The sequence below is a fragment of the Spermophilus citellus genome, assembly GCF_964194105.1.
Source record: "Spermophilus citellus genome assembly, chromosome: 16".
NCBI lineage: Eukaryota > Metazoa > Chordata > Mammalia > Rodentia > Sciuridae > Spermophilus > Spermophilus citellus.
This window is the reverse complement of record NC_138196.1, coordinates 17580212-17599643: the sequence shown is the minus strand read 5'-3', so window position 1 is coordinate 17599643 and position 19432 is coordinate 17580212.

Sequence of the window (19432 nt, the reverse complement as noted above, 5' to 3'; positions counted from 1 at the left end):
TAGGAGAAAACAGAGTGAAACCTAAAAATTCAAACTGTTACTGGAAACGAACGCTTCAACATAGAAGAACGAAATTTGGGGAACCAATTCGCCTTAGTGTACTGATCATTACCTGAAAGTATCATCCAGTTTGGGTGAAAAAATATTTGCTGAGATTTCTGGAGATTCGTAATTTTGGGAAGCTTGGCAACCCCTTTCCATGAAAGTGTTTCTCGCCAGTCACTGCTTAGGGCTACATCAAGAGGAAACAAAACATACAGATAGAACGTGAAACTACTTTATTGTGTCAAGTTTCAAGAAGCTAGCACAAACCGTGTTGGATTTAGAGTTCCAAATACATCTATCAATAAAGGAGAAAACAGAGTGAAACCTAAAAATTCAAACTGTTACTGGAAACGAACGCTGCAACATAGAAGAACGAAATTTGGGGAACCAAGTCGCCTTAGTGTACTGATCATTACCTGAAAGTATCATCCAGTTTGGGTGAAAAAATATTTGCTGAGATTTCTGGAGATTCGTAATTTTGGAAACCTTGGCAACCCCTTTCCATGAAAGTGTTTCTCGCCAGTCACTGCTTAGGGCTACATCAAGAGGAAACACAACATAGAGATAGAACGTGAAACTACTTTATTGTGTCAAGTTTCAAGAAGCTAGCACAAACCGTGTTGGATTTAGAGTTCCAAATACATCTATCAATATAGGAGAAAACAGAGTGAAACCTAAAAATTCAAACTGTTACTGGAAACGAACGCTTCAACATAGAAGAACGAAATTTGGGGAACCAAGTCGCCTTAGTGTACTGATCATTACCTGAAAGTATCATCCAGTTTGGGTGAAAAAATATTTGATGAGATTTCTGGAGATTCGTAATTTTGGGAAGCTTGGCAACCCTTTTCCATGAAAGTGTTTCTCGGCAGTCACTGCTTAGGGCTTCATCAAGAGGAAACAAAACATATAGATAGAAAGTGAAACTACTTTATTGTGTCAAGTTTCAAGAAGCTAGCACAAACCGTGTTGGATTTAGAGTTCCAAATACATCTATCAATATAGGAGAAAACACAGTGAAGCCTAAAAATTCAAACTGTTACAGGAAACGAACGCTTCAAAATAGAAGAACGAAATTTGGGGAACCAAGTCGCCTTAGTGTACTGATCATTACCTGAAATTATCATCCAGTTTGGGTGAAAAAATATTTGCTGAGATTTCTGGAGATTCGTAATTTTGGGAAGCTTTGTAACCCCTTTCCATGAAAGTGTTTCTCGCCAGTCACGGCTTAGGGCTTCTTCAAGAGGAAACAAAACATAGAGATAGAACGTGAAACTACTTTATTGTGTCAAGTTTCAAGAAGCTAGCAAAAACCGTGTTGGATTTACAGTTCCAAATACATCTATCAATATAGGAGAAAACAGAGTGAAACCTAAATTCAAACTGTTACTGGAAACGAACGCTTCAACATAGAAGAACGAAATTTGGGGAACCAAGTCGCCTTAGTGTACTGATCATTACCTGAAATTATCATCCAGTTTGGGTGAAAAAATATTTGCTGAGATTTCTGGAGATTCGTAATTTTGGGAAGCTTGGCAACCCCTTTCCATGAAAGTGTTTCTCGCCAGTCACTGCTTAGGGCTTCATCAAGAGGAAACAAAACGTAGAGATAGAACGTGAAACTACTTTACTGTGTCAAGTTTAAAGAAGCTAGCACAAACCGTGTTGGATTTAGAGTTCCAAATACATCTATCAATATAGGAGAAAACAGAGTGAAACCTAAAAATTCAAACTGTTACTGGAAACGAACGCTTCAACATAGAAGAACGAAATTTGGGGAACCAAGTCGCCTTAGTGTACTGATCATTACCTGAAAGTATCATCCAGTTTGGGTGAAAAAATTTTTGCTGAGATTTCTGGAGATTCGTAATTTTGGGAAGCTTGGCAACCCCTTTCCATGAAAGTGTTTGTTGCCAGTCACTGCTTAGGGCTACATCAAGAGGAAACAAAACATAGAGATAGAAGGTGAAACTACTTTATTGTGTCAAGTTTCAAGAAGCTAGCACAAACCGTGTTGGATTTATAGTTCCCAATACATCTATCAATATAGGAGAAAACAGAGTGAAACCTAAAAATTCAAACTGTTACTGGAAACGAACGCTTCAACATAGAAGAACGAAATTTGGGGAACCAAGTCGCCTTAGTGTACTGATCATTACCTGAAAGTATCATCCAGTTTGGGTGAAAAAATATTTGCTGAGATTTCTGGAGATTCGTAATTTTGGGAAGCTTGGCAACCCTTTTCCATGAAAGTGTTTGTTGCCAGTCACTGCTTAGGGCTACATCAAGAGGAAACAAAACATAGATATAGAATATGAAACTACTTTATTGTGTCAAGTTTCAAGAAGCTAGCACAAACCGTGTTGGATTTAGAGTTCCAAATACATCTATCAATACAGGAGAAAACAGAGTGAAACCTAAAAATTCAAACTGTTACTGGAAACGAACGCTTCAACATAGAAGAACGAAATTTGGGGAACCAAGTCGCCTTAGTGTACTGATCATTACCTGAAAGTATCATCCAGTTTGGGTGAAAAAATATTTGCTGAGATTTCTGGAGATTCGTAATTTTGGGAAGCTTGGCAACCCCTTTCCATGAAAGTGTTTGTTGCCAGTCACTGCTTAGGGCTTCATCAAGAGGAAACAAAACATAGAGATAGAACGTGAAACTACTTTATTGTGTCAAGTTTCAAGAAGCTAGCACAAACCGTGTTGGATTTAGAGTTCCAAATACATCTATCAATATAGGAGAAAACAGAGTGAAACCTAAAAATTCAAACTGTTACTGGAAACGAACGCTTCAACATAGAAGAACGAAATTTGGGTAACCAAGTCGCCTTAGTGTACTGATCATTACCTGAAAGTATCATCCAGTTTGGGTGAAAAAATATTTGATGAGATTTCTGAAGATTCGTAATTTTGGGAAGCTTGGCAACCCCTTTCCATGAAAGTGTTTCTCGGCAGTCACTGCTTAGGGCTTCATCAAGAGGAAACAATACAAATATATAGAACGTGAAACGACTTTATTGTGTCAAGTTTCAAGAAGCTAGCACAAACCGTGTTGGATTTAGAGTTCCAAATACATCTATCAATATAGGAGAAAACAGAGTGAAGCCTAAAAATTCAAACTGTTACTGGAAACGAACGCTTCAACATAGAAGAACGAAATTTGGGGAACCAAGTCGCCTTAGAGTACTGATCATTACCTGAAAGTATCATCCAGTTTGGGTGAAAAAATATTTGCTGAGATTTCTGGAGATTCGTAATTTTGGGAAGCTTGGCAACCCCTTTCCATGAAAGTGTTTCTCGCCAGTCACTGCTTAGGGCTTCATCAAGAGGAAACAAAACATAGAGATAGAACGTGAAACTACTTTATTGTGTCAAGTTTCAAGAAGCTACCACAAACCGTGTTGGATTTAGAGTTCCAAATACATCTATCAATATAGGAGAAAACAGAGTGAAACCTAAAAATTCAAACTGTTACTGGAAACGAACGCTTCAACATAGAAGAATGAAATTTGGGGAACCAAGTCGCCTTAGTGTACTGATCATTACCTGAAATTATCATCCAGTTTGGGTGAAAAAATATTTGCTGAGATTTCTGGAGATTCGTAATTTTGGGAAGCTTGGCAACCCCTTTCCATGAAAGTTTTTCTCGCCAGTCACTGCTTAGGGCTTCATCAAGAGGAAACAAAACGTAGAGATAGAACGTGAAACTACTTTACTGTGTCAAGTTTAAAGAAGCTAGCACAAACCGTGTTGGATTTAGAGTTCCAAATACATCTATCAATATAGGAGAAAACAGAGTGAAACCTAAAAATTCAAACTGTTACTGGAAACGAACGCTTCAACATAGAAGAACGAAATTTGGGGAACCAAGTCGCCTTAGTGTACTGATCATTACCTGAAAGTATCATCCAGTTTGGGTGAAAAAATATTTGCTGAGATTTCTGGAGATTCGTAATTTTGGGAAGCTTGGCAACCCCTTTCCATGAAAGTGTTTGTTGCCAGTCACTGCTTAGGGCTTCATCAAGAGGAAACAAAACATAGAGATAGAACGTGAAACTACTTTATTGTGTCAAGTTTCAAGAAGCTAGCACAAACCGTGTTGGCTTTAGAGTTCCAAATACATCTATCAATACAGGAGAAAACAGAGTGAAACCTAAAATTTCAAACTGTTACTGGAAACGAACGCTTCAACATAGAAGAACGAAATTTGGGGAACCAAGTCGCCTTAGTGTACTGATCATTACCTGAAAGTATCATCCAGTTTGGGTGAAAAAAATATTTGCTGAGATTTCTGGAGATTCGTAATTTTGGGAAGCTTGGCAACCCCTTTCCAAGAAAGTGCTTGTTGCCAGTCACTGCTTAGGGCTACATCAAGAGGAAACAAAACATAGAGATAGAAGGTGAAACTACTTTATTGTGTCAAGTTTCAAGAAGCTAGCACAAACCGTGTTGGATTTAGAGTTCCCAATACATCTATCAATATAGGAGAAAACAGAGTGAAACCTAAAAATTCAAACTGTTACAGGAAACGAACGCTTCAACATAGAAGAACGAAATTTGGGGAACCAAGTCGCCTTTGTGTACTGATCATTACCTGAAAGTATCATCCAGTTTGGGTGAAAAAATATTTGCTGAGATTTCTGGAGATTCGTAATTTTGGGAAGCTTGGCAACCCCTTTCCATGAAAGTGTTTCTCGCCAGTCACTGCTTAGGGCTTCATCAAGAGGAAACAAAACATAGATATAGAACGTGAAACTACTTTACTGTGTCAAGTTTAAAGAAGCTAGCGCAAACCGTGTTGGATTTAGAGTTCCAAATACATCTATCAATATAGGAGAAAACAGAGTGAAACCTAAAAATTCAAACTGTTACTGGAAACGAACGCTTCAACATAGAAGAACGAAATTTGGGGAACCAAGTCGCCTTAGTGTACTGATCATTACCTGAAAGTATCATCCAGTTTGGGTGAAAAAATATTTGCTGAGATTTCTGGAGATTCGTAATTTTGGGAAGCTTGGCAACCCCTTTCCATGAAAGTGTTTGTTGCCAGTCACTGCTTAGGGCTACATCAAGAGGAAACAAAACATAGAGATAGAACGTGAAACTACTTTATTGTGTCAAGTTTCAAGAAGCTAGCACAAACCGTGTTGGATTTAGAGTTCCAAATACATCTATCAATACAGGAGAAAACAGAGTGAAACCTAAAAATTCAAACTGTTACTGGAAACGAACGCTTCAACATAGAAGAACGAAATTTGGGGAACCAAGTCGCCTTAGTGTACTGATCATTACCTGAAAGTATCATCCAGTTTGGGTGAAAAAATATTTGCTGAGATTTCTGGAGATTCGTAATTTTGGGAAGCTTGGCAACCCCTTTCCATGAAATTGTTTGTTGCCAGTCACTGCTTAGGGCTACATCAAGAGGAAACAAAACATAGAGATAGAAGGTGAAACTACTTTATTGTGTCAAGTTTCAAGAAGCTAGCAAAAACCGTGTTGGATTTAGAGTTCCAAATACATCTATCAATATAGGAGAAAACAGAGTGAAACCTAAAAATTCAAACTGTTACTGGAAACGAACGCTTCAACATAGAAGAACGAAATTTGGGGAACCAAGTCACCATAGTGTACTGATCATTACCTGAAAGTATCATCCAGTTTGGGTGAAAAAATATTTGATGAGATTTCTGAAGATTCGTAAATTTGGGAAGCTTGGCAACCCCTTTCCATGAAAGTGTTTCTCGGCAGTCACTGCTTAGGGCTTCATCAAGAGGAAACAATACATAGATATAGAACGTGAAACGACTTTATTGTGTCAAGTTTCAAGAAGCTAGCACAAACCGTGTTGGATTTAGAGTTCCAAATACATCTATCAATATAGGAGAAAACAGAGTGAAGCCTAAAAATTCAAACTGTTATTGGAAACGAACGCTTCAACATAGAAGAACGAAATTTGGGGAACCAAGTCACCTTAGAGTACTGATCATTACCTGAAAGTATCATCCAGTTTGGGTGAAAAAATATTTGCTGAGATTTCTGGAGATTCGTAATTTTGGGAAGCTTGGCAACCCCTTTCCATGAAAGTGTTTCTCGCCAGTCACTGCTTAGGGCTTCATCAAGAGGAAACAAAACATAGAGATAGAACGTGAAACTACTTTATTGTGTCAAGTTTCAAGAAGCTAGCACAAACTGTGTTGGATTTAGAGTTCCAAATACATCTATCAATACAGGAGAAAACAGAGTGAAACCTAAAAATTCAAACTGTTACTGGAAACGAACGCTTCAACATAGAAGAACGAAATTTGGGGAACCAAGTCGCCTTAGTGTACTGATCATTACCTGAAATTATCACCCAGTTTGGGTGAAGAAATATTTGCTGAGATTTCTGGAGATTCGTAATTTTGGGAAGCTTGGCAACCCCTTTCCATGAAAGTTTTTCTCGCCAGTCACTGCTTAGGGCTTCATCAAGAGGAAACAAAACGTAGAGATAGAACGTGAAACTACTTTACTGTGTCAAGTTTAAAGAAGCTAGCACAAACCCTGTTGGATTTAGAGTTCCAAATACATCTATCAATATAGGAGAAAACAGAGTGAAACCTAAAAATTCAAACTGTTACTGGAAACGAACGCTTCAACATAGAAGAACGAAATTTGGGGAACCAAGTCGCCTTAGTGTACTGATCATTACCTGAAAGTATCATCCAGTTTGGGTGAAAAAATATTTGCTGAGATATCTGGAGATTCGTAATTTTGGGAAGTTGGCAACCCATTTCCATGAAAGTGTTTGTTGCCAGTCACTGCTTAGGGCTTCATCAAGAGGAAACAAAACATAGAGATAGAACGTGAAACTACTTTATTGTGTCAAGTTTCAAGAAGCTAGCACAAACCGTGTTGGATTTAGAGTTCCAAATACATCTATCAATACAGGAGAAAACAGAGTGAAACCTAAAAATTCAAACTGTTACTGGAAACGAACGCTTCAACATAGAAGAACGAAATTTGGGGAACCAAGTCGCCTTAGTGTACTGATCATTACCTGAAAGTGTCATCCAGTTTGGGTGAAAAAAATATTTGCTGAGATTTCTGGAGATTCGTAATTTTGGGAAGCTTGGCAACCCCTTTCCATGAAAGTGTTTGTTGCCAGTCACTGCTTAGGGCTACATCAAGAGGAAACAAAACATAGAGATAGAAGGTGAAACTACTTTATTGTGTCAAGTTTCAAGAAGCTAGCACAAACCGTGTTGGATTTAGAGTTCCCAATACATCTATCAATATAGGAGAAAACAGAGTGAAACCTAAAAATTCAAACTGTTACAGGAAACGAACGCTTCAACATAGAAGAACGAAATTTGGGGAACCAAGTCGCCTTAGTGTACTGATCATTACCTGAAAGTATCATCCAGTTTGGGTGAAAAAATATTTGCTGAGATTTCTGGAGATTCGTAATTTTGGGAAGCTTGGCAACCCCTTTCCATGAAAGTGTTTCTCACCAGTCACTGCTTAGGGCTACATCAAGAGGAAACAAAACATAGAGATAGAACGTGAAACTAGTTTATTGTGTCAAGTTACAAGAAGCTAGCACAAACCATGTTGGATTTAGAGTTCCAAATACATCTATCAATACAGGAGAAAACAGAGTGAAACCTAAAAATTCAAACTGTTACTGGAAACGAACGCTTCAACATAGAAGAAAGAAATTTGGGGAACCAAGTCGCCTTAGTGTACTGATCATTACCTGAAAGTATCATCCAGTTTGGTTGAAAAAATATTTGCTGAGATTTCTGGAGATTCGTAATTTTGGGAAGCTTGGCAACCCCTTCCCATGAAAGTGTTTGTTGCCAGTCACTGCTTAGGGCTACATCAAGAGGAAACACAACATAGAGATAGAACGTGAAACTACTTTATTGTGTCAAGTTTCAAGAAGCTAGCACAAACCGTGTTGGATTTAGAGTTCCAAATACATCTATCAATACAGGAGAAAACAGAGTGAAACCTAAAAATTCAAACTGTTACTGGAAAAGAATGCTTCAACATAGAAGAACGAAATTTGGGGAACCAAGTCGCCTTAGTGTACTGATCATTATCTGAAAGTATCATCCAGTTTGGGTGAAAAAATATTTGCTGAGATTTCTGGAGATTCGTAATTTTGGGAAGCTTGGCAACCCCTTTCAATGAAAGTGTTTCTCGCCAGTCACTGCTTAGGGCTACATCAAGAGGAAACAAAACATAGAGATAGAACGTGAAACTACTTTATTGTGTCAAGTTTCAAGAAGCTAGCACAAACCGTGTTGGATTTAGAGTTCCAAATACATCTATCAATACAGGAGAAAACAGAGTGAAACCTAAAAATTCAAACTGTTACTGGAAACGAACGCTTCAACATAGAAGAACGAAATTTGGGGAACCAAGTCGCCTTAGTGTACTGATCATTACCTGAAAGTATCATCCAGTTTGGGTGAAAAAATATTTGCTGAGATTTCTGGAGATTCGTCATTTTGGGAAGCTTGGTAACCACTTTCCATGTAAGTGTTTCTCGCCAGTCACTGCTTAGGGTTTCATCAAGAGAAAACAAAACATAGAGATAGAACGTGAAACTACTTTATTGTGTCAAGTTTCAAGAAGCTACCACAAACCGTGTTGGATTTAGAGTTCCAAATACATCTATCAATATAGGAGAAAACAGAGTGAAACCTAAAAATTCAAACTGTTACTGGAAACGAACGCTTCAACATAGAAGAACGAAATTTGGGGAACCAAGTCGCCTTAGTGTACTGATCATTACCTGAAATTATCATCCAGTTTGGGTGAAGAAATATTTGCTGAGATTTCTGGAGATTCGTAATTTTGGGAAGCTTGGCAACCCCTTTCCATGAAAGTGTTTGTTGCCAGTCACTGCTTAGGGCTTCATCAAGAGGAAACAAAACATAGAGATAGAACGTGAAACTACTTTATTGTGTCAAGTTTCAAGAAGCTAGCACAAACCGTGTTGGATTTAGAGTTCCAAATACATCTATCAATACAGGAGAAAACAGAGTGAAACCTAAAAATTCAAACTGTTACTGGAAACGAACGCTTCAACATAGAAGAACGAAATTTGGGGAACCAAGTCGCCTTAGTGTACTGATCATTACCTGAAAGTATCATCCAGTTTGGGTGAAAAAAATATTTGCTGAGATTTCTGGAGATTCGTAATTTTGGGAAGCTTGGCAACCCCTTTCCATGAAAGTGTTTGTTGCCAGTCACTGCTTAGGGCTACATCAAGAGGAAACAAAACATAAAGATAGAAGGTGAAACTACTTTATTGTGTCAAGTTTCAAGAAGCTAGCACAAACCGTGTTGGATTTAGAGTCCCCAATACATCTATCAATATAGGAGAAAACAGAGTGAAACCTAAAAATTCAAACTGTTACAGGAAACGAACGCTTCAACATAGAAGAACGAAATTTGGGGAACCAAGTCGCCTTAGTGTACTGATCATTACCTGAAAGTATCATCCAGTTTGGGTGAAAAAATATTTGCTGAGATTTCTGGAGATTCGTAATTTTGGGAAGCTTGGCAACCCCTTTCCATGAAAGTGTTTCTCGCCAGTCACTGCTTAGGGCTACATCAAGAGGAAACAAAACATAGAGATAGAACGTGAAACTACTTTATTGTGTCAAGTTTCAAGAAGCTAGCACAAACCATGTTGGATTTAGAGTTCCAAATACATCTATCAATACAGGAGAAAACAGAGTGAAACCTAAAAATTCAAACTGTTACTGGAAACGAACGCTTCAACATAGAAGAAAGAAATTTGGGGAACCAAGTCGCCTTAGTGTACTGATCATTACCTGAAAGTATCATCCAGTTTGGGTGAAAAAATATTTGCTGAGATTTCTGGAGATTCGTAATTTTGGGAAGCTTGGCAACCCCTTCCCATGAAAGTGTTTGTTGCCAGTCACTGCTTAGGGCTACATCAAGAGGAAACAAAACATAGAGATAGAACGTGAAACTACTTTATTGTGTCAAGTTTCAAGAAGCTAGCACAAACCGTGTTGGATTTAGAGTTCCAAATACATCTATCAATACAGGAGAAAACAGAGTGAAACCTAAAAATTCAAACTGTTACTGGAAACGAATGCTTCAACATAGAAGAACGAAATTTGGGGAACCAAGTCGCCTTAGTGTACTGATCATTATCTGAAAGTATCATCCAGTTTGGGTGAAAAAATATTTGCTGAGATTTCTGGAGATTCGTAATTTTGGGAAGCTTGGCAACCCCTTTCAATGAAAGTGTTTCTCGCCAGTCACTGCTTAGGGCTACATCAAGAGGAAACAAAACATAGAGATAGAACGTGAAACTACTTTATTGTGTCAAGTTTCAAGAAGCTAGCACAAACCGTGTTGGATTTAGAGTTCCAAATACATCTATCAATACAGGAGAAAACAGATTGAAACCTAAAAATTCAAACTGTTACTGGAAACGAACGCTTCAACATAGAAGAACGAAATTTGGGGAACCAAGTCGCCTTAGTGTACTGATCATTACCTGAAAGTATCATCCAGTTTGGGTGAAAAAATATTTGCTGAGATTTCTGGAGATTCGTCATTTTGGGAAGCTTGGTAACCACTTTCCATGTAAGTGTTTCTCGCCAGTCACTGCTTAGGGCTTCATCAAGAGGAAACAAAACATAGAGATAGAACGTGAAACTACTTTATTGTGTCAAGTTTCAAGAAGCTACCACAAACCGTGTTGGATTTAGAGTTCCAAATACATCTATCAATATAGGAGAAAACAGAGTGAAACCTAAAAATTCAAACTGTTACTGGAAACGAACGCTTCAACATAGAAGAACGAAATTTGGGGAACCAAGTCGCCTTAGTGTACTGATCATTACCTGAAATTATCATCCAGTTTGGGTGAAAAAATATTTGCTGAGATTTCTGGAGATTCGTAATTTTGTTAAGCTTGGCAACCCCTTTCCATGAAAGTGTTTCTCGCCAGTCACTGCTTAGGGCTTCATCAAGAGGAAACAAAACATAGAGATAGAACGTGAAACTACTTTATTGTGTCAAGTTTCAAGAAGCTAGCACAAACCGTGTTGGATTTAGAGTTCCAAGTACATCTATCAATACAGGAGAAAACAGAGTGAAACCTAAAAATTCAAACTGTTACTGGAAACGAACGCTTCAACATAGAAGAAAGAAATTTGGGGAACCAAGTCGCCTTAGTGTACTGATCATTACGTGAAAGTATCATCCAGTTTGGGTGAAAAAATATTTGCTGAGATTTCTGGAGATTCGTAATTTTGGGAAGCTTGGCAACCCCTTTCCATGAAAGTGTTTGTTGCCAGTCACTGCTTAGGGGTACATCAAGAGGAAACACAACATAGAGATAGAACGTGAAACTACTTTATTGTGTCAAGTTTCAAGAAGCTAGCACAAACCGTGTTGGATTTAGAGTTCCAAATACATCTATCAATACAGGAGAAAACAGAGTGAAACCTAAAAATTCAAACTGTTACTGGAAATGAACGCTTCAACATAGAAAAACGAAATTTGGGGAACCAAGTCGCCTTAGTGTACTGATCATTATCTGAAAGTATCATCCAGTTTGGGTGAAAAAATATTTGCTGAGATTTCTGGAGATTCGTAATTTTGGGAAGCTTGGCAACCCCTTACAATGAAAGTGTTTCTCGCCAGTCACTGCTTAGGGCTACATCAAGAGGAAACAAAACATAGAGATAGAACGTGAAACTACTTTATTGTGACAAGTTTCAAGAAGCTAGCACAAACCGTGTTGGATTTAGAGTTCCAAATACATCTATCAATACAGGAGAAAACAGAGTGAAACCTAAAAATTCAAACTGTTACTGGAAACGAACGCTTCAACATAGAAAAACGAAATTTGGGGAACCAAGTCGCCTTAGTGTACTGATCATTACCTGAAAGTATCATCCAGTTTGGGTGAAAAAATATTTGCTGAGATTTCTGGAGATTCGTAATTTTGGGAAGCTTGATAACCACTTTCCATTTAAGTGTTTCTCGCCAGTCACTGCTTAGGGCTTCATCAAGAGGAAACAAAACACAGAGATAGAACGTGAAACTACTTTATTGTGTCAAGTTTCAAGAAGCTAGCAAAAACCGTGTTGGATTTAGAGTTCCAAATACATCTATCAATATAGGAGAAAACAGAGTGAAACCTAAAAATTCAAACTGTTACTGGAAACGAACGCTTCAACATAGAAGAACGAAATTTGGGGAACCAAGTCGCCTTAGTGTACTGATCATTACCTGAAATTATCATCCAGTTTGGGTGAAAAAATATTTGCTGAGATTTCTGGAGATTCGTAATTTTGGGAAGCTTGGCAACCCCTTTCCATTAAAGTGTTTCTCGCCAGTCACTGCTTAGGGCTTCATCAAGAGGAAACAAATCGTAGAGATAGAATGTGAAACTACTTTACTGTGTCAAGTTTAAAGAAGCTAGCACAAACCGTGTTGGATTTAGAGTTCCAAATACATCTATCAATATAGGAGAAAACAGAGTGAAACCTAAAAATTCAAACTGTTACTGGAAACGAACGCTTCAACATAGAAGAACGAAATTTGGGGAACCAAGTCGCCTTAGTGTACTGATCATTACCTGAAAGTATCATCCAGTTTGGGTGAAAAAATATTTGCTGAGATTTCTGGAGATTCGTAAGTTTGGGAAGCTTGGCAACCCCTTTCCATGAAAGTGTTTCTCGCCAGTCACTGCTTAGGGCTATGTCAAGAGGAAACAAAACATAGAGATAGAACGTGAAACTACTTTATTGTGTCAAGTTTCAAGAAGCTAGCACAAACCGTGTTGGATTTAGAGTTCCAAATACATCTATCAATACAGGAGAAAATAGAGTGAAACCTTAAAATTCAAACTGTTACTGGAAACGAACGCTTCAACATAGAAGAACGAAATTTGGGGAACCAAGTCGCCTTGTGTACTGATCATTACCTGAAAGTATCATCCAGTTTGGGTGAAAAAATATTTGCTGAGATTTCTGGAGATTCGTAATATTGGTAAGCTTGGCAACCCCTTTCCATGAAAGTGTTTGTTGCCAGTCACTGCTTAGGGCTACATCAAGAGGAAACAAAACATAGAGATAGAAGGTGAAACTACTTTATTGTGTCAAGTTTCACGAAGCTAGCACAAACCGTGTTGGATTTAGAGTTCCCAATACATCTATCAATATAGGAGAAAACAGAGTGAAACCTAAAAATTCAAACTGTTACTGGAAACGAACGCTTCAACATAGAAGAACGAAATTTGGGGAACCAAGTCGCCTTAGTGTACTGATCATTACCTGAAATTATCATCCAGTTTGGGTGAAAAAATATTTGCTGAGATTTCTGAAGATTCGTAATTTTGGGAAGCTTGGCAACCCCTTTCCATGAAAGTGTTTCTCGCCAGTCACTGCTTAGGGCTACATCAAGAGGAAACAAAACGTAGAGATAGAACGTGAAACTACTTTATTGTGTCAAGTTTCAAGAAGCTAGCACAAACCGTGTTGGATTTAGAGTTCCAAATACATCTATCAATACAGGAGAAAACAGAGTGAAACCTAAAAATTCAAACTGTTACTGGAAACGAACGCTTCAACATAGAAGAACGAAATTTGGGGAACCAAGTCGCCTTAGTGTACTGATCGTTACCTGAAAGTATCATCCAGTTTGGGTGAAAAAATATTTGCTGAGATTTCTGGAGATTCGTAATTTTGGGAAGCTTGGCAACCCCTTTCCATGAAAGTGTTTGTTGCTAGTCACTGCTTAGGGCTACATTAAGAGGAAACAAAACATAGAGATAGAACGTGAAACTACTTTATTGTGTCAAGTTTCAAGAAGCTAGCACAAACCGTGTTGGATTTAGAGTTCCAAATACATCTATCAATATAGGAGAAAACAGAGTGAAACCTAAAAATTCAAACTGTTACTGGAAACGAACGCTTCAACATAGAAGAACGAAATTTGGGGAACCAAGTCGCCTTAGTGTACTGATCATTACCTGAAAGTATCATCCAGATTGGGTGAAAAAATTTTGATGAGATTTCTGAAGATTCGTAATTTTGGGAAGCTTGGCAACCCCTTTCCATGAAAGTGTTTCTCGGCAGTCACTGCTTAGGGCTTCATCAAGAGGAAACAATACATAGATATAGAACGTGAAACGACTTTATTGTGTCAAGTTTCAAGAAGCTAGCACAAACCGTGTTGGATTTAGAGTTCCAAGTACATCTATCAATACAGGAGAAAACAGAGTGAAACCTAAAAATTCAAACTGTTACTGGAAACGAACGCTTCAACATAGAAGAAAGAAATTTGGGGAACCAAGTCGCCTTAGTGTACTGATCATTACGTGAAAGTATCATCCAGTTTGGGTGAAAAAATATTTGCTGAGATTTCTGGAGATTCGTAATTTTGGGAAGCTTGGCAACCCCTTTCCATGAAAGTGTTTGTTGCCAGTCACTGCTTAGGGGTACATCAAGAGGAAACACAACATAGAGATAGAACGTGAAACTACTTTATTGTGTCAAGTTTCAAGAAGCTAGCACAAACCGTGTTGGATTTAGAGTTCCAAATACATCTATCAATACAGGAGAAAACAGAGTGAAACCTAAAAATTCAAACTGTTACTGGAAATGAACGCTTCAACATAGAAAAACGAAATTTGGGGAACCAAGTCGCCTTAGTGTACTGATCATTATCTGAAAGTATCATCCAGTTTGGGTGAAAAAATATTTGCTGAGATTTCTGGAGATTCGTAATTTTGGGAAGCTTGGCAACCCCTTACAATGAAAGTGTTTCTCGCCAGTCACTGCTTAGGGCTACATCAAGAGGAAACAAAACATAGAGATAGAACGTGAAACTACTTTATTGTGACAAGTTTCAAGAAGCTAGCACAAACCGTGTTGGATTTAGAGTTCCAAATACATCTATCAATACAGGAGAAAACAGAGTGAAACCTAAAAATTCAAACTGTTACTGGAAACGAACGCTTCAACATAGAAAAACGAAATTTGGGGAACCAAGTCGCCTTAGTGTACTGATCATTACCTGAAAGTATCATCCAGTTTGGGTGAAAAAATATTTGCTGAGATTTCTGGAGATTCGTAATTTTGGGAAGCTTGATAACCACTTTCCATTTAAGTGTTTCTCGCCAGTCACTGCTTAGGGCTTCATCAAGAGGAAACAAAACACAGAGATAGAACGTGAAACTACTTTATTGTGTCAAGTTTCAAGAAGCTAGCAAAAACCGTGTTGGATTTAGAGTTCCAAATACATCTATCAATATAGGAGAAAACAGAGTGAAACCTAAAAATTCAAACTGTTACTGGAAACGAACGCTTCAACATAGAAGAACGAAATTTGGGGAACCAAGTCGCCTTAGTGTACTGATCATTACCTGAAATTATCATCCAGTTTGGGTGAAAAAATATTTGCTGAGATTTCTGGAGATTCGTAATTTTGGGAAGCTTGGCAACCCCTTTCCATTAAAGTGTTTCTCGCCAGTCACTGCTTAGGGCTTCATCAAGAGGAAACAAATCGTAGAGATAGAATGTGAAACTACTTTACTGTGTCAAGTTTAAAGAAGCTAGCACAAACCGTGTTGGATTTAGAGTTCCAAATACATCTATCAATATAGGAGAAAACAGAGTGAAACCTAAAAATTCAAACTGTTACTGGAAACGAACGCTTCAACATAGAAGAACGAAATTTGGGGAACCAAGTCGCCTTAGTGTACTGATCATTACCTGAAAGTATCATCCAGTTTGGGTGAAAAAATATTTGCTGAGATTTCTGGAGATTCGTAAGTTTGGGAAGCTTGGCAACCCCTTTCCATGAAAGTGTTTCTCGCCAGTCACTGCTTAGGGCTATGTCAAGAGGAAACAAAACATAGAGATAGAACGTGAAACTACTTTATTGTGTCAAGTTTCAAGAAGCTAGCACAAACCGTGTTGGATTTAGAGTTCCAAATACATCTATCAATACAGGAGAAAATAGAGTGAAACCTTAAAATTCAAACTGTTACTGGAAACGAACGCTTCAACATAGAAGAACGAAATTTGGGGAACCAAGTCGCCTTGTGTACTGATCATTACCTGAAAGTATCATCCAGTTTGGGTGAAAAAATATTTGCTGAGATTTCTGGAGATTCGTAATATTGGTAAGCTTGGCAACCCCTTTCCATGAAAGTGTTTGTTGCCAGTCACTGCTTAGGGCTACATCAAGAGGAAACAAAACATAGAGATAGAAGGTGAAACTACTTTATTGTGTCAAGTTTCACGAAGCTAGCACAAACCGTGTTGGATTTAGAGTTCCCAATACATCTATCAATATAGGAGAAAACAGAGTGAAACCTAAAAATTCAAACTGTTACTGGAAACGAACGCTTCAACATAGAAGAACGAAATTTGGGGAACCAAGTCGCCTTAGTGTACTGATCATTACCTGAAATTATCATCCAGTTTGGGTGAAAAAATATTTGCTGAGATTTCTGAAGATTCGTAATTTTGGGAAGCTTGGCAACCCCTTTCCATGAAAGTGTTTCTCGCCAGTCACTGCTTAGGGCTACATCAAGAGGAAACAAAACGTAGAGATAGAACGTGAAACTACTTTATTGTGTCAAGTTTCAAGAAGCTAGCACAAACCGTGTTGGATTTAGAGTTCCAAATACATCTATCAATACAGGAGAAAACAGAGTGAAACCTAAAAATTCAAACTGTTACTGGAAACGAACGCTTCAACATAGAAGAACGAAATTTGGGGAACCAAGTCGCCTTAGTGTACTGATCGTTACCTGAAAGTATCATCCAGTTTGGGTGAAAAAATATTTGCTGAGATTTCTGGAGATTCGTAATTTTGGGAAGCTTGGCAACCCCTTTCCATGAAAGTGTTTGTTGCTAGTCACTGCTTAGGGCTACATTAAGAGGAAACAAAACATAGAGATAGAACGTGAAACTACTTTATTGTGTCAAGTTTCAAGAAGCTAGCACAAACCGTGTTGGATTTAGAGTTCCAAATACATCTATCAATATAGGAGAAAACAGAGTGAAACCTAAAAATTCAAACTGTTACTGGAAACGAACGCTTCAACATAGAAGAACGAAATTTGGGGAACCAAGTCGCCTTAGTGTACTGATCATTACCTGAAAGTATCATCCAGATTGGGTGAAAAAATTTTGATGAGATTTCTGAAGATTCGTAATTTTGGGAAGCTTGGCAACCCCTTTCCATGAAAGTGTTTCTCGGCAGTCACTGCTTAGGGCTTCATCAAGAGGAAACAATACATAGATATAGAACGTGAAACGACTTTATTGTGTCAAGTTTCAAGAAGCTAGCACAAACCGTGTTGGATTTAGAGTTCCAAATAAATCTATCAATATAGGAGAAAACAGAGTGAAGCCTAAAAATTCAAACTGTTACTGGAAACGAACGCTTCAACATAGAAGAACGAAATTTGGGGAACCAAGTCGCCTTAGAGTACTGATCATTACCTGAAAGTATCATCCAGTTTGGGTGAAAAAATATTTGCTGAGATTTCTGGAGATTCGTAATTTTGGGAAGCTTGGCAACCCCTTTCCATGAAAGTGTTTCTCGCCAGTCACTGCTTAGGGCTTCATCAAGAGGAAACAAAACATAGAGATAGAACGTGAAACTACTTTATTGTGTCAAGTTTCAAGAAGCTAGCACAAACCGTGTTGGATTTAGAGTTCCAAATACATCTATCAATACAGGAGAAAACAGAGTGAAACCTAAAAATTCAAACTGTTACTGGAAACGAACGCTTCAACATAGAAGAACGAAATTTGGGGAACCAAGTCGCCTTAGTGTACTGATCATTACCTGAAAGTATCATCCAGTTTGGGTGAAAATATATTTGCTGAGATTTCTGGAGATTCGTAATTTTGGGAAGCTTGGCAACCCCTTTCCATGAAAGTGTTTGTTGCCAGTCACTGCTTAGGGCTACATCAAGAGGAAACAAAACATAGAGATAGAACGTGAAACTACTTTATTGTGTCAAGTTTCAAGAAGCTAGCACAAACCGTGTTGGATTTAGAGTTCCCAATACATCTATCAATATAGGAGAAAACAGAGTGAAACCTAAAAATTCAAACTGTTACTGGAAACGAACGCTTCAACATAGAAGAACGAAATTTGGGGAACCAAGTCGCCTTAGAGTACTGATCATTACCTGAAAGTATCATCCAGTTTGGGTGAAAAAATATTTGCTGAGATTTCTGGAGATTCGTAATTTAGGGAAGCTTGGCAACCCCTTTCCATGAAAGTGTTTCTCGCCAGTCACTGCTTAGGGCTACATCAAGAGGAAACAAAACATAGAGATAGAAGGTGAAACTACTTTATTGTGTCAAGTTTCAAGAAGCTAGCACAAACCGTGTTGGATTTAGAGTTCCAAATATATCTATCAATACAGGAGAAAACAGAGTGAAACCTAAAAATTCAAACTGTTACTGGAAACGAACGCTTCAACATAGAAGAACGAAATTTGGGGAACCAAGTCGCCTTAGTGTACTGATCATTACCTGAAAGTATCATCCAGTTTGGGTGAAAAAATATTTGCTGAGATTTCTGGAGATTCCTAATTTTGGGAAGCTTGGCAACCCCTTTCCATGAAAGTGTTTGTTGCCAGTCACTGCTTAGGGCTACATCAAGAGGAAACAAAACATAGAGATAGAACGTGAAACTACTTTATTGTGTCAAGTTTCAAGAAGCTAGCACAAACCGTGTTGGATTTAGAGTTCCAAATACATCTATCAATATAGGAGAAAAGAGAGTGAAACCTAAAAATTCAAACTGTTACTGGAAACGAACGCTTCAACATAGAAGAACGAAATTTGGGGAACCAAGTCGCCTTAGAGTACTGATCATTACCTGAAAGTATCATCCAGTTTGGGTGAAAAAATATTTGCTGAGATTTCTGGAGATTCGTAATTTTGGGAAGCTTGGCAACCCCTTTCCATGAAAGTGTTTCTCGCCAGTCACTGCTTAGGGCTTCATCAAGAGGAAACAAAACATAGAGATAGAACGTGAAACTACTTTATTGTGTCAAGTTTCAAGAAGCTAGCACAAACCGTGTTGGATTTAGAGTTCCAAATACATCTATCAATACAGGAGAAAACAGAGTGAAACCTAAAAATTCAAACTGTTACTGGAAACGAACGCTTCAACATAGAAGAACGAAATTTGGGGAACCAAGTCGCCTTAGTGTACTGATCATTACCTGAAAGTATCATCCAGTTTGGGTGAAAAAATATTTGCTGAGATTTCTGGAGATTCATAATTTAGGGAAGCTTGGCAACCCCTTTCCATGAAAGTGTTTCTCGCCAGTCACTGCTTAGGGCTACATCAA